Raw genomic sequence first — 14,623 nt, forward strand, 5'->3', positions numbered from 1 at the left:
GCGTCTTATACGGCGAAAAATACGGTAAGTAAATATCTAGTGGGCCAAGGTCTAAAATAGCATTCAACACCCTGAAAGGCTATAAAAGCAAGAAAATATGTCCAAGGTCTACTTGGATCACATCCAAATTATGGGGTCTTAGAGTCTAGATTAGAGTGAATTCAACAAAGAGTAGGTAAATTGACATCATCAAAATATCATCATCAAAATATCATCATATTTTGACATGCTTTCACCTTTTTGGCAGAATATCTGTGCTCATTAGTGGTTCTTCGAAGTGATGTTTGAATCCTCTCTTTTTGGCCCAATAAACTGGCCTGTCCTGCCACTTTAGAATCTGTATGTGTTGTCTGTACAATTTTGGCATTAGGTCATATGATATATATTTTTATTTGGCCACCAGTCATGTCTTCTTTTCATTGTAGCCTCAGTAGAAGATCAGAATATGAAATATTAATAACAATCTAATGATGGTCACATTAACACAAGGTGACCAAAACAGACTTAAAAAAGCAGATGATGGTTCCATCTAATTATATCTACCCAATGCAAAAATATTTGCTTCAGCTGAACTTGACATTTAAATTTCAGCATGAAACACAACAGATGGAAGTACAACTTGGTAAGATTTTACAAAAAAAGTATTAAATATATTAATTGTGCTGCCCTACAAGCAGTCATTTTTAAGCACTAGTTAAGGATAAATAAATTTGAATTAGATTTGGGTAATTCTACCTGCAGCCTCTCTAAAATTCCACAGTGATGATGTATTTCACACAGCATGGTCTGCAGTCTTCCAGAGTTTTATATATATATTGTTATACTATGAATAATCTGTATGCAAGACAGCAATAAACATCTGACAGAGGTCCTCTGGATCTTTCTAAATGCTATCTAGAACCTAAAAATGGTTTGGTTTTTAGATAAAATTTAAATGAGGGCCATTTTTTGCAGCGAAAATAATATATTTATTTTATATGCAGAACTTATTCATTAGTTACACTAGAACAGCTAACCATTACGAAATATATAAATGACTACACATATTATCTAAACCATGATGTAGATATTTTTTATATCTTAAAATGACCCTCCAAGAAATTTTTATTTTATTATTAGAATAATTTGACAAACATGCCAGATATTCTTTTTTCCACTTTCCATTACAATTTTATTATTGAAACATAATTCCATCATGGTGTGAGATTTAAATAGGTCACATTGTTTCCATTAGGAAATCTCACTTAGTGGAATTTGCTGCCTTTAATAATATTTTAAACTCAGTTTGGTTTGAAAACCATCTCCATCGCAGTTTACAGTCTAGGTGGTCCCAAGAAATATTTGCCAGAAATCATCATCTTTGTTCTTGAAGTTGTATTCCTTTGATTCACTTTGCAGAACGCATTCAACATTTCATTAGAATACCAAAAGGCCACATATGGGTGTTCTATGCTAGTGGAAAGAGCTACGTTTATTGCTGGCGTCGAATATGGCCTCATATAATTGAAGGAGAATGGAAAATCCTGATGGGCCTCTGTGAAAGTATTACCTTTTTTTCTATAATACTTTTTCCTGCCGATTTTGGCTCATTGAGAGATTTTGCAGAGTGTGATGCTGAACAAGCTAAAATGATTTACTTCCTGGAGTTTTATTCTCTCAAAGTATGACCTGTAATGTATCGATTGGGAAAAAATTATAGGACTTAAAAATATTTTTAAAGAGTAAGTAAATGGGGAAAGGAAAACCATGGAATAAAGAAGTTGTGTAACTCTTGTATAGCTTATGATGTCTTTAAATCCTTATGAGGGCCAAAAACTTAGTCACTAAAAACCACAGGGCATTGTATTAAAACTGAAAGGGCCCTCTGGTGTCACATTCAACCCTTGGCCTTCCTGGTTTCAATACAATACAACATAATTTCTATTTTAAAAAAAAATCTAATAAAATGTAAAGCAGCAGAAAGATAAATGTCTCTTTATTCTTGAGAACAGTTGAACCCAGTGCACCCCTGGCAGTTACATTGAAGATCATTTATTACCTATGAAGCACACTCCAGTCTTACAAAAATGAAAAAGACTATTGGCATAGATTAGGGAACTATTTCCCCAATGTCACAAAGTCATCAGCACCAAGGACTTGTATATTCAATTGTAAATAACCTGTTATAATTCTTCTACTGAACTTCACAATAGGAAGGCATTACAGTGTTAAAATACAAAGCCACCAAACAGTTTGTTGTTACTGTTAACTGTCTTTGTACTTAACAGTTACATGCAAAGAATCAAACTTATACAATGTTTTCCCAGCTCATAAGGCTTGTCCCTTTCCCAACCAGCAATGAAAGAAGATGCAGCAAACTGATGGGTTCATCTCTTTCTAAGTACATTCTCCTATTAGCATGCATTAAATTAACAAATGCAGAGCTAGCTTTTCCTAGAGTTTTCCTTTTCTTCCTGGAGTTCAGTTTTGGGGAGCATTAAGTGGTTCAAGACAAATGCTAAACCCGATTGGTTAGATTCAGATAGATTCAGCAATCACCAATTCACCAACAAATGTATAAATTCTGTATATAATATTCTATCAATAGTGTGATTGGCTGGTAAAACATATCACAATTAAATACTGAAGCTATCTTTCATTTGCATTCACATATCAATACCAATTAGGTCCCTATAACTATTTATATAGTGCAGATTTAGGAAATTAAATCTACCATCTGATTGGTTACCTGTAGCAACCTCTCCACTCTCCCTTACCTCAGGGATTTAAAAATGGAAATCTATATTTTACAAAACACCGACCTCTATGTACTACATTATTTAAAACCTGTTGATAAACCTTTTGCTTTTTTCATGTTAAAATATTCTATTATTTATCTTATTGATGACATGGTATAGTTATTTATTAGCTTTTCAGTTGTAATAGTAGAACTGTCAGCCAATACAGTACTTTTTATGAAGTGACAACAATATTGCAGATGTCATTTGGCATATAATACTAATTGAAAAGTTGTATTGGTACATTATTCATTAAATTGATAGTGATTATATGTCTCGGCTCCCTTCACCTATTCCATGTAATGAACTGCCTGGGAGATTGCTCCTACCAGTTTGTGTCTTATGTATAGATGCTTCCTTTGAACCATGCAGTTTCCTATGCACTTTTACTTGTCAGTGCACAGTGATATATCCAGTGTGGAAATACATAGTCTCATATTGTGAAGGAATTGGTATGTCAGCTTCCTTTAACTGCACTGACAGCTACACGGGCTTCTTTTCTTGTAACTTCATCAATATTCTATATATTTACATGTGAGAATATTAACTGAAGAAGGAGGCATTTAATTACATTAAAAAGAATTAGAACAATATCATTACTTAAAAAAATGCGGCCACAGCTGGATTTTCACCTATATTAAGGAAGCGTATTGTTTTTTGGATATTTCCTTTCCTTCCTTTTCCTTTTCCCTTTCCTTTCCTTTCCTTCACACAATTTTTTTAGGTATTTAGTAGTTATTAAGTTAAGCTGAGAAGTTCCTGGTTTTGCCCCCTTCCAGATGAAATAGAAAAATGAGTGGGGGGCATATTACAGCCTAATATTTTAGTACGTAACTGTGCAAATAACAGGGCTTTGCGATTCTTAAAAGTGATTTTTCTTTTAGTGAGAAGCTGTGATGGCAGAGGCACAAACAAGTTTCACGTCGCTGGAGTTACGGGCCGTCATGAAGTGTTTGTTTCTCCAGGGAAAGTCAGCAAAGGACATTCACACTGAGATGTCACAAACACTGGGGGAGAAGTGTCCTTCCTACAGTACTGGTCAAAACCTTGATATCTCGTTTCAAGACTGAGCATTTCACCGTTGAAGATGAGCACCACAGTGGGCGCCCCCCAACCTCAACTGACCCAGCAACCTGCGATGCTGTCCATGAGGTGGTTGCTGAGGAAGGGCGAATATCCACAAAAAAGATAGCACAGATATTTGACATCTCACGGGAGCCTGTTGGGTTTGTTATCACTACTATCCTAGACATGCGCAAGCTTTCAGCGAAGTGGGTGCCGAAATGTTTGAACATTGATCAGAAGAAGGAATAAGTTGAAGCATCCAAAGCCGTTTTGGCCCATTTTGAAGCTGCACAGGACTTTCTGGCTAGGTTAGTAACTGAGGATGAAACCTGGGCCACACCTATGATGCTAAAACCAAGGAACAGTCAAAGGAATGATGCCACAGCCAGTCTCCGCGACCGAAGAAGTTCTGAACCCAGAAATCGGCCAAAAAAGTCATGGCGTCGGTTTTCTGGGACAAAGACAGTAATCTGTTTGTGGACTACCTACCTCAGGGCTTTAGTATCACCGGACAGTATTATGCTAGCCTCCTGGACCAACTGAAGGAGGCAATTAAGACGAAACGCCGTGGAAAGTTGACCAAAAGGATCCTTTCTTTGCAGGACAATGCACATGCCAAATTGAACACCCTGGGTTACCAATTGGTCCACCATTCCCCCCACTCACCTGACCTGGCCCCTTCGCACTATTATCTGTGTCCGAATTTAAAGAAACACCTGAAGGAGCAATGTTTTGAGGACATTTCTGATGTCGAAGATGCTGATGAGAGCTGATTTGCAGCCCAATCAAAGGACTTTTTTTTTGAATGGTATTGAAAAGCTGCAACTATGCTGTACCAAGTGCATCTGTCTCAGGGGGGAAATATGTTGAATAAATGTGTTATTTCATAACTCTGTTCTTTCTGGGCAAAGCCATTTTTGCTAGCTGGTGATAGTTGTAAGCTAGGGGGTTTTATGCAAAATGAGTCCCTGGGCAAATGTAAAGTTGGGGCCCCTAATGTAGAGCATTCAAGCCATTCCATACCAGGCCATTCTGCCAGTGGGTGGGGGCACGTTTGCTCTACTCTAAAACTATCCCTAATTGAAAGACATGAAACACCACAAGCCAACATGCAAGTATTAGTAGTTCACTGTATTCTTTGAGATCTCCTCCCTATTGCAGTGAGAATTATTTTACGAAATACATTGTGTACAGTAACCAGTGAAAATACAAGGAACAGAGCAATTGATGCACAAGGTGTACAAAACTTATTAATAATCATTTGCAAGAAAATTCCAAGTCAGCTTCCATGGTTCTGTATAGGTACCAGAAAGTGTGAGGGAAAACAATTATGTAATCCATTTTAAATCGAGATTGCACAATAATGAAGCCATTTGAAAAAGTAGTGTCATTTCATTAATAGGAGGTGCATAGTGGGTGAGGAAGATGGTAGCCAAGAGTAACGTTTTTTAATACAGGTAGTCACCGGGTTACATATGAGATAGGGACTGTAGGTATGTTCTTAAGTTGAATTTGTATGTAAGTTGAAACAGGTACATTATTTTAAAAAATGCAATTAGGACAAATGTCCTAATTACAAAAACAAAAATATGGAGCTTAGACATTCATTAACTTCTGGAGCAAACTGTCTTTGGTATGCAAAAAGAAACAACTGCAGTTTCTTGGTCATTAAAGAGTTACACAAGGCTGCAGAAAGAGCTCACCATCCGCAGAAAGCGCTCACTCCCCTAAGATCACCCACAACCTCAGCTGTGTTTAGCAAAAGATTTTTTATGCAAGTCATGCAAACCACCCCCTCCTCCTTTCAAGCCTCCGTTCCGCAGTCGAGCGAGCAGGGAAGTCCTGCTCTATCAACAAATATATTTTTTGGTTTTGCTAGTCAATATGGTCTATTTATAAAGCAGTAAATCTGACATTCACCGAGTCAATACTTCCATTGAAATAAATGGACCTGGAAGATTCACCAGAAGAGAGTGTTTCAGTGCATGCTGAATTCACTGCTTTATAAACGCTGTGATTTTGTTTTTAAAAACATTTGCTAACCTTGTTTTTTACTTGAGTCTGCTGTCGTATATATGAAATACTCTATGGTGCCTCTATCTCACCACTGGACTAATAAAGACTTTACCTATGCAGGGACATGGGTACTGTAAAAGGATCCCTTATTCTGGAGTCCAGAATAAAGCACACCTAGGACTTAGTGTCATATGGCTAAGGATTTAAGTATGTAAATGCTGATAATTATTTACAGCAATGATTCTCAACCATGGTTCTGTGGAACCCTAGGGTACCTCCAGACATTGCTAGCACGTCCTTAAAGCCTACCTAAACTCAGAAATTTCACTTTACATAAAGGGGATGACAACCCTTTTATGTAAGGTAAAATTTCTGTTGTTTGTTTTTTCTTTTAGGGGAACACCCTTCTGTTTAAAAAAAAAAGAAGGGTGCAGCACCGCCCCCTAATTCTCAATTGTCTTGGCGATCGAGAATGAATGGGAGCGCAAAGCCTCCTGAGATACCTTCTTCATGCATCCCCGGGAGGCTTTTGGGTGCTCCTTCTGCGCATGCCGGAGCATCTCGGGCATGCACAGAAGGAGCCTTTTTGCACAAAAAATGCGCAGTGAGATTGCTAAGTTTATTTTCCATCCTTTGTCACCAGATCTTGCGCCTGGGTCAGGTGATGTAGGATGGAAAAAAAACTTGCCGATCTCACTGCACATGCGTGAAGAAGAGGAGAAGATAGTGGCGCACAGAGCGCCCTATGAATTTAGTTACAACGCCCTGTGAATTCAGTTACGATGTGGGACCCGATGCAAGATACCCCATGGATGGATTGGACTGCCCTGCGGGATTGAAGGTAAGTGTTTTGTTTTTTTTTGGTACTTTCAGTTTAGTTCCTCTTTAAGCTGTTTGTGTCCCTCATGCCAATTACCACAGACTATCTATCGATCTGATGGCTATTCGGTTTTGGTATTTTGGTGATCTATTTGGCTATCTGTGAGGGAGTCATTTTTCCAACTGGCCAGCAATGTAAGGTATTCCATCCCATTGAAATGTACCATCAACTGGGCATATCATAAATATTGGCAGATGTTCCCTGAGACCTCAAGGTTATTTAAAGTGTTCGCCTATGATAAAAAGATTGAGAAAGGCTGTGAAGGGGCAATAGGGACTTTGAAGTTGGGGGAAGATGGTGTTGGTGTGACCAGAGATAGGCTTTCACACTAACCCCAATACATTATTGGAAGTAGTGTTCCACTAATGCAATGTAAATTCCACCAAATAAAAACCTGCAAAAAATGTTTTTTTACAGCTGCCATCAAATCCGTTTCTAAATTTGGGTTCAAATAAATTAGGAATTTTTTTTTTTAAATGCTTCTAGGTACCTTGCTGCCCTAGGCACAGTCTAACAATTACTGTACATTTGCTCCTGTATTTTTTAAATAAAGAAAGAATGCAATAAAATAGTTCTAACTTTACACCTTTGTAAAGATATTTAATTTATCTCATTAAAATTCTGAAATTTGTTCCTTGCCTTGTGTTTTTAAATCAGGCCTTGCATAGCTGCTGTGCATTCAAGTCTTTCCCTCACTGTAAATCTCATCCGAGAATATATAGAATAACATTGTTAAACTGTTTAAAAAAGCAGCATGTTAAGTGGTCTTGGCTTTTATTTAGAGAACGTTTTCTGTTAAACAAAGTGGAACATAAGAAATAAAGCTCCACTTAGGTCAATTTAAAGATAATTATTTAGAGTCAAGTGATTGTTGTATAGCAATACTTCACTTCATTGTTTTGATTATATGGCATGACTCCATCTCAGTTGGAGCAAGTACATTGAATGTACAATAGATTCACAGAATTGTAGGATTGAGCACAAAGACTTTCTTTTTTTGGCAGAGTAGAAATGTTCCTGTGAATTCAGTCACTAAAACAGACAGGCACAACATATATTTTTCTAAAATTAGACGGGAATTCAGCTAATGTGTAAAAATTAGTTGGCTAGGTGAGTTATTGGATTCATTCTTTATTCTGTGGTGTAATTTAAACAATTGTGTAATTTCAGGATTTAAAAGTTTCTTAACGTTCTGTATTCTTTCTTCTGCACTTTTTAAAAGAACACATTTTTAAATTACTTAAAAAATCTTCATCCATTAGAGATATTGTACCTTTAGATATCAATTTATAGTAAAATGTAAAGGTAAATTTAAACCCAAAAATAGTGTTTTATTTTGAATAACATGTAGAACAGTTTTTAGTGCCGCCTGTTCCCCCCACTGGGGTACTGTATAATTCCTGTCCCCATGACATACCAAGTAAGGAAATTTCAAGTAAGGAATTTCAATAAGACAAAAACCTGACATAGGCATTATGCTACCAATTGTCTTAATTAAACTATTGTTATTAATCCCCCTTTGGTGACAATGAAATCTCTTGGAGGAGGACGTAAAAAAACATTGAGAGTAGTTCTAAGGTTTATCCATTCTTTTAAAAAAAAAGTTTCTGCTTTTAATGTGCTGTAAACATTCCAATTCAGACTAATTGCACACAGTTAATATATGAAATGGTAGTTTACTAGTTAGCCACTCTTAGCTGCCTCTCCAATACTGCGGTTTAACCCTGCAGTTTTTGTGCCAACTGCAGTTTAACATGAACTGCACAACTCTGTGTCATGTAGTTGAGTGTGGTCATGGTTAAAGTCTGCTGCAATTTAGGGTTTTAAAGAAATTGATGTATAAATGGAAGCAACTGCCACCTCTTTCCAAACTGTGTGAGCTGAGGTTGAAAGTGGTTGCCTTTAAGTCAAATGCAAGTTGCTAGCCGCTCAAGGGCAACCTGAAGCAACATATCACATTCAGCAACAGCAACCACAATCCATCACAAGTGCACCACAACCTCCTGCACAAAATGGTTCCAGCTGCCACTTATTTGACCACTGTTGGTGTTACCTGCCTCAGATATATGGCCTAATTTTTTTATTATCATTAATATTAAAATAATTGATCATTAATATATTTGATAGGAAAGGTGAACTTTATTGTGATCTCTCTCTCTCTCTCTCTCTCTCTCTCTCTCTCTATTTATATATATATATATATATATATATATTTATATATATTATTTACAACTCAACTCTAGTCCATTTAGCATTGATTAATTCTGTTTAAATGATTATGTTATGAAATGTGCTTGATAAAATTTTGGGCTCATGGGAGAACGCCCTTTGTCTTCCTTACAAAACAAGGAATGTGTAATCTAGCTACCAACATAATAACTTCCAACAGCCAGTATAGCATTCATAGTGTATTTCTTACGAGTACACTTGCAACTTTGTCCATTGCTGCAATCGAAAACACATAATAGTACAAAGTGCACACATTACAGGACCTTATAGGTTACAAATTTTTACCAAAATCAACACTTTCTAATGCACGGGTCAATGATGTTTTTCAAATACATAAAAGTATATTTGTCCATTTCTAGTTACTCTTAGGTACATTTGTCCATCTCGATACGCACAGAATGAATAAATCTCAGTTTCATGCATGGAATCCTAAGCTCAGCATTGTATCAAGAGTTTATATTACTTTCTGTACATGGTCCTGCTTTTCACAAGGCAAGTAGAGGCTTATAAAGGCCTCTTAATGCCCTGATTGATATACTTTCTTTTTAAATGGTACTAATAGGTTAGCCACAATTGTGATTATATAAGAACATACTTGATGAGAGATTGTTTACTTGAGCTCATAGGTAATTTAAATGAGTAAAACAAACATAACCTTTTTAGCCATTTCTCACAGGGGAAGCCAAATGCTGCATCTGATTATAATTGTTCTAATGAGATGAGATCTAAAATCACAGAGATTTAATAATCAACTGGAAAGAGCATTTTAACGAGCTCTAATGTCTGTCTGTAATATATGGTAAAGTAGGAACTATTGATGCACTGTTTCCGAATACATAAATTGTTTGCTTTTTTACTAATATATTAGAAAGTCAAATCCTATATTTTACATGCATAGAATATCTAAGGACTATCATAAAAAATCAATGCTCCATGACAGTGCCTGGAAGAAATTGGTACTTTTCCTGTACATCCGGTGTCCATTCAGATAACTATAATTAACAAATTATATACATTTGGTTTATGTCTGGTTACCATAAAATTAATTGTTTATTGTGTTTTGTTAAAATGCACTTTTTTGTTGTATGCATTGATTCATGGGTATAGTTTGTAATGGTCTAAATAAAGACAATTTGGTAATTTTACTTGTTGACATATACTAAAATAATTGCCTTAAAAGTCCCCATTATCTCTCAGGGATTTGAGAAGCAAATTTATCTATATTTATATGGAATGTTGGCTGTGGCTTAGTCATTGAGATCCAAATTCTCTTTGTATTAGGTTCCTGCAAGAATTTACCAAAACTGCATAAAATACCTTCTCAGAAATTCTTGTGAAGCATCCACAATTATTGTAGGCAAGTGGGTAAAAGTAAGTTTTGTATTCAGTAATAAGTTAGCTATGTAGGTTAAATTTGTTTCTTTGATAGGTAATTATCCAACCATTTAAAAGGCCTTTATACATCAAATATACAATGCAGTGCTGGCTTTGTCTTTGGTATAACAGAATTCCGTAGAAAATATTTTGCTCAACCCACCTGGCCCCTTCCTTCCATTCCCAATTAAATACAAGATACACTCCTTCTGGGTAAACGGCTCACAGGCCTTTTATTAATATTACTATTATAATTATTGATTAATGTTGGTCGAATAGCTCACTATTCGATTCGACAGCTATTCGATCGAATAGTGAGAAATTCTCCGGGGTTTTTGTAACGGTCTTTTAAGGGCTGCAAGAGCAATCAGATTGTTCGTGCAGCCCTTTACTAGTTGTATGTGTTGTTGGATAGAGTTTTCCCTATCCAAAAACACATAGTACAGCGCTGCAACAGCAATTGCTGTTGCCGAGCTGTGCTTCTACTAAGTATTCTTGGATAGAGTTTCTCTATCCAAGAATACAAGGCACTACAGGTGATGAATGGGGACTTGTCCCCATTCATCACCTGTAGTGCCTGGACATTGTGGTGGAACTGCAGAGGTCTGCAGTTCAGTTTTCCACGTGACATCACATGGGAAACTGAACTGCCATTTACTTCTGCAGTTCCACTACGATCTCTGGGCACTACGGGTGATGAATGGGAACTTGTCTTGGGCATAACACTCCATCTCATATACCTGTTCAGTAAAGGGGATGGCTTGAGTAACTTATTGGAGTTGGATTTTCAATTTTGAGAGAAATGTCAGACAAGTAAAAGAGGGCCAAATTAGCATTGATGCATTAAAGTAGATATACTCTCTGTACTGAGTACAACTGTACAGGAATAGCCTTTTGGCACATGTTATTTAAATGTATTGCTTACACAGCATTAAGACCAATATCAATGAGTTTTAGCACTGGCAATCTGTTCCCCTATTGGGTTTAGTTGTAACTTTTGACTGTGTTAGGAAAACTCAGATGATGAAGGAGTTTAGATTGTTCTTTCTTTTTGGATATTTATTTGCCATGTTGTAAAAGCACAATCCTACTCTCTGAACATAACGTGGGTATATGGGAAACTTTTACTTGCTTGTGATTTCATATATTCCCCTATGGCTGTTGTTGTTTTGATAAAGTGTATCCTTGTCATTTTGTTTCTTATTTTAAATGTTTGCTTTTTTATATGTTTGCAAGTGTTATAAAACCTAATGAAAATCACTTTCCACTCAAGATATGTCATTTAAAAGTTTCAGTGAGAAATTTGGCTCCCTTACAAATGGCAATTATCCTATGATGTTAGAAGCTATTGCAGGTCATGATCCCTTTTTAAAAGAACACATAAAGGGACATGCTGTTCCAGAACAGCATCTTATTTCTTCAAACAAGGTGTTATGAGTACATTGATAACCTGTTGGTAATGTTGCTGAATGTAATGACAAGGAAATCTAAAAGCTGAATATTATCCCATAAAGGTACACTTAAAACATGATATAGATTATATGGAATAAATTGATATGTGACCAAAGATTTTGTCCTCATGAAAGATTCCTAAAAATGTATCTCTTAAATATAGGTTATACATTAGCAGACTATAATACTCTAGTGTTCTAGCCTAGCACAAATCAAACAAGTCAGTTCTCTTGCTGTTAATATATTGTGTTGCTAATTTATTTAAACTTGGTTTTGGCACGTGTTGTTGTTATTTTCTATTACTTAGAAATTTAAATTTCTTTCTCATCTGTCAAGTGGACACAGGAAGTCTTTCACATTCTGAATTTACGTCTTTCTACAGGATAAAGAAAAGTTGAAGGCCAGTATAGGATAATACTTCCTTCTAAAAGTATGTTTCAGTTTTGGGCTATTGCCCTAGGAAATTGACATTTTTTTACAGTTCTTCTATTCAAAAGATTTATCTTTTTTTGGTAGCTTTTTTCTTAAATTTGTTCTTCAATCATCAAGATGCCTACATTGCAGTGGGAGTTGGTCTCTCCTATTACAGCTATCTACAGCCATCATCTGTGGCCTAGGTTTACTGCAATCAGACTCTGATAGACTGGACATTGTAGAAAGTATTTGTAATTAAACTTTCTGCACAAAGTCCCACATACTTCTCCATACAAACCACATTCCGGTACTAAGAAGCATTGCCTCTGTGCACGCTCTGTTTTTAAAAATGTATTTAGTGAGTTGGCTGGTCAAGCCAGGCTTTGGAATCTACTGGGATCTACCTTGATAGCTTAGCCATTAGCATTTTTTTTCAATGGATGGCTTTACTGCTTGGGGTATGAGCTCTGACATCATCCATTCGATAGAGTATCGACCATGTGTGCTTTATGCTTTATTTGCTGCCAAACAGTTTAGAGGAAGCTTCTCACTGCTGCATTCAGGAACAATGGGTCTGATTTAATAAAGCTCTAAAACACAAAGAAAAACTAGAAAAGATGATACAAGTAAAAAGAAGTTTAACTAAATTTTGAATCTTCTAGAAAGCATAGCTGCTGCATGAGAAGTAAATGGTATCCTGTCTTGGGAAGAACTTTACATTCCAGCCCAAACTGGCGTGTAATCCCAGGTGTAGACAATCGACAGGCAATGTGCATCACACAAAACCATCTGTATGGAGATTTGAATCTAATGATCCCATTTTTCCATTATGTTTTCTTCTACCTAGAAGCAATCTGTTATTTAATCCCTGTCCTTGTCCAGTGGAACTGTTCATTCAGTCAATCTGCCTCTTAGACCTCTTAGGCCTTTGCTTTAGTTTTATGTACCCTGGAGGTCCATTAAAGTGGAGCTAAAGTGAAAATAAAAAATAGACATTTACCTTTACTTGCTCAGATCCGTCTGTCTCCTGGAGCTGTCTTCTAAATGGTCCCCAGTCGTCCTGGTTCCCTGCTTCGTCCCAGCGCAGAGGTAGAAATAGGCGCTGTCATTTCCTTCCTTCTTCTTCTGCCTGTGTCACCAGATCTCCCACTGCGCATGCCTGAGATCAATGACAGAAAAGTCCCTCCTGCACATGCTTGGTCTCTTGGGAGCAGCCTGAAATCAAAATACAGGGTATGAAGCTCATCTCTCGGCAAATGTTGCCCCGTGGCTGATACACATTCATAAACCTAAGAAAAGAGAAAACCTTTCAGGGGATCTTTTTTTCAACCATTGATCTACTATAGCATACTGAGCCTACTGCCATCCCTTGAGGCAACATCAACAAAAGTAAGCCCCACTGATGGAACCAATGGCAGGTAGTAAGTAAGCACCCTAAAACGGGCCTATGCACTTTGCAGTATAAAAAAGAACAGACTCTCTCCAATCATATCGTGTGACTAATATTTAAGTATTTTGGGGATAACATTTTTTTAATCTACTCTGTGGTTAGCTGGAGGAGGGAGGGTGCAAAATTTAGTGCAAGTGGCCACCTATCAGTCCTAACTACTCTGTAAAGCTGCTGACTTTAAACAACACGCATATCAAATAACCAAACGCACCGAATATACACATGCTTGCTCCAAGTCAGTGACCCAATTACTTGTTAAACAGGAATAATGATGACAGTCTTTAAACATACTGTGATATACAAGTCCGAATCTAAACAAAAAATATTTCCATGTGGTTTCCTTTAAGAAGTTATTTATATAATACAATATTAAATGTAAGTTCAAATTTTGAGCAAAATTGGAACAAAATAGATGAATAGCCTTAATGACAGTAAATATTCAAAAAATGTCAATTTGCAAGTAGCTTTGACATGTTCCAATAACACGAAGTAAACTGAATATCTAACAAAAAGTGATTTACAGCAGTCTGAGTGGCTATTAGCAGTAGATGTAAAAGGTGTGGCTTTCCCCAAGAAATCACAATTCATATTGTCGAAGCTCAGAAATTAGGGCATTTTAAAATGTGAGCAAAACAATGACTTAACAGGTTCTTGCTAAAATTACAAAAATATAATTAACATCTTCTGTATTGCAGCCTTTTTTTGTTACAAATTATAATACATTTTCTTTTTATAGTGTGCCGCTTGAGGGTGCGGTAATGAGTATGCTCACTTAGATGTCGGCATCTCCGTTTTGTGAACTATAATTTCCTGTTTCAGCTGTCGTTGGCATAGCAAAGAAAGTGCTCAGGCTCTTTTAGTTTTGTCAGAACAGTAACAAACTTTTACAACAAACAATAAATTCTCTTCACTTGTATCTTTATTCTATAACCTTTAATCTGGATACATAAATTCTACAGAGTTACG

The sequence above is a fragment of the Pyxicephalus adspersus genome, chromosome 6 (assembly GCF_032062135.1).
Source record: "Pyxicephalus adspersus chromosome 6, UCB_Pads_2.0, whole genome shotgun sequence".
NCBI classification, from domain to species: Eukaryota; Metazoa; Chordata; class Amphibia; order Anura; family Pyxicephalidae; genus Pyxicephalus; species Pyxicephalus adspersus.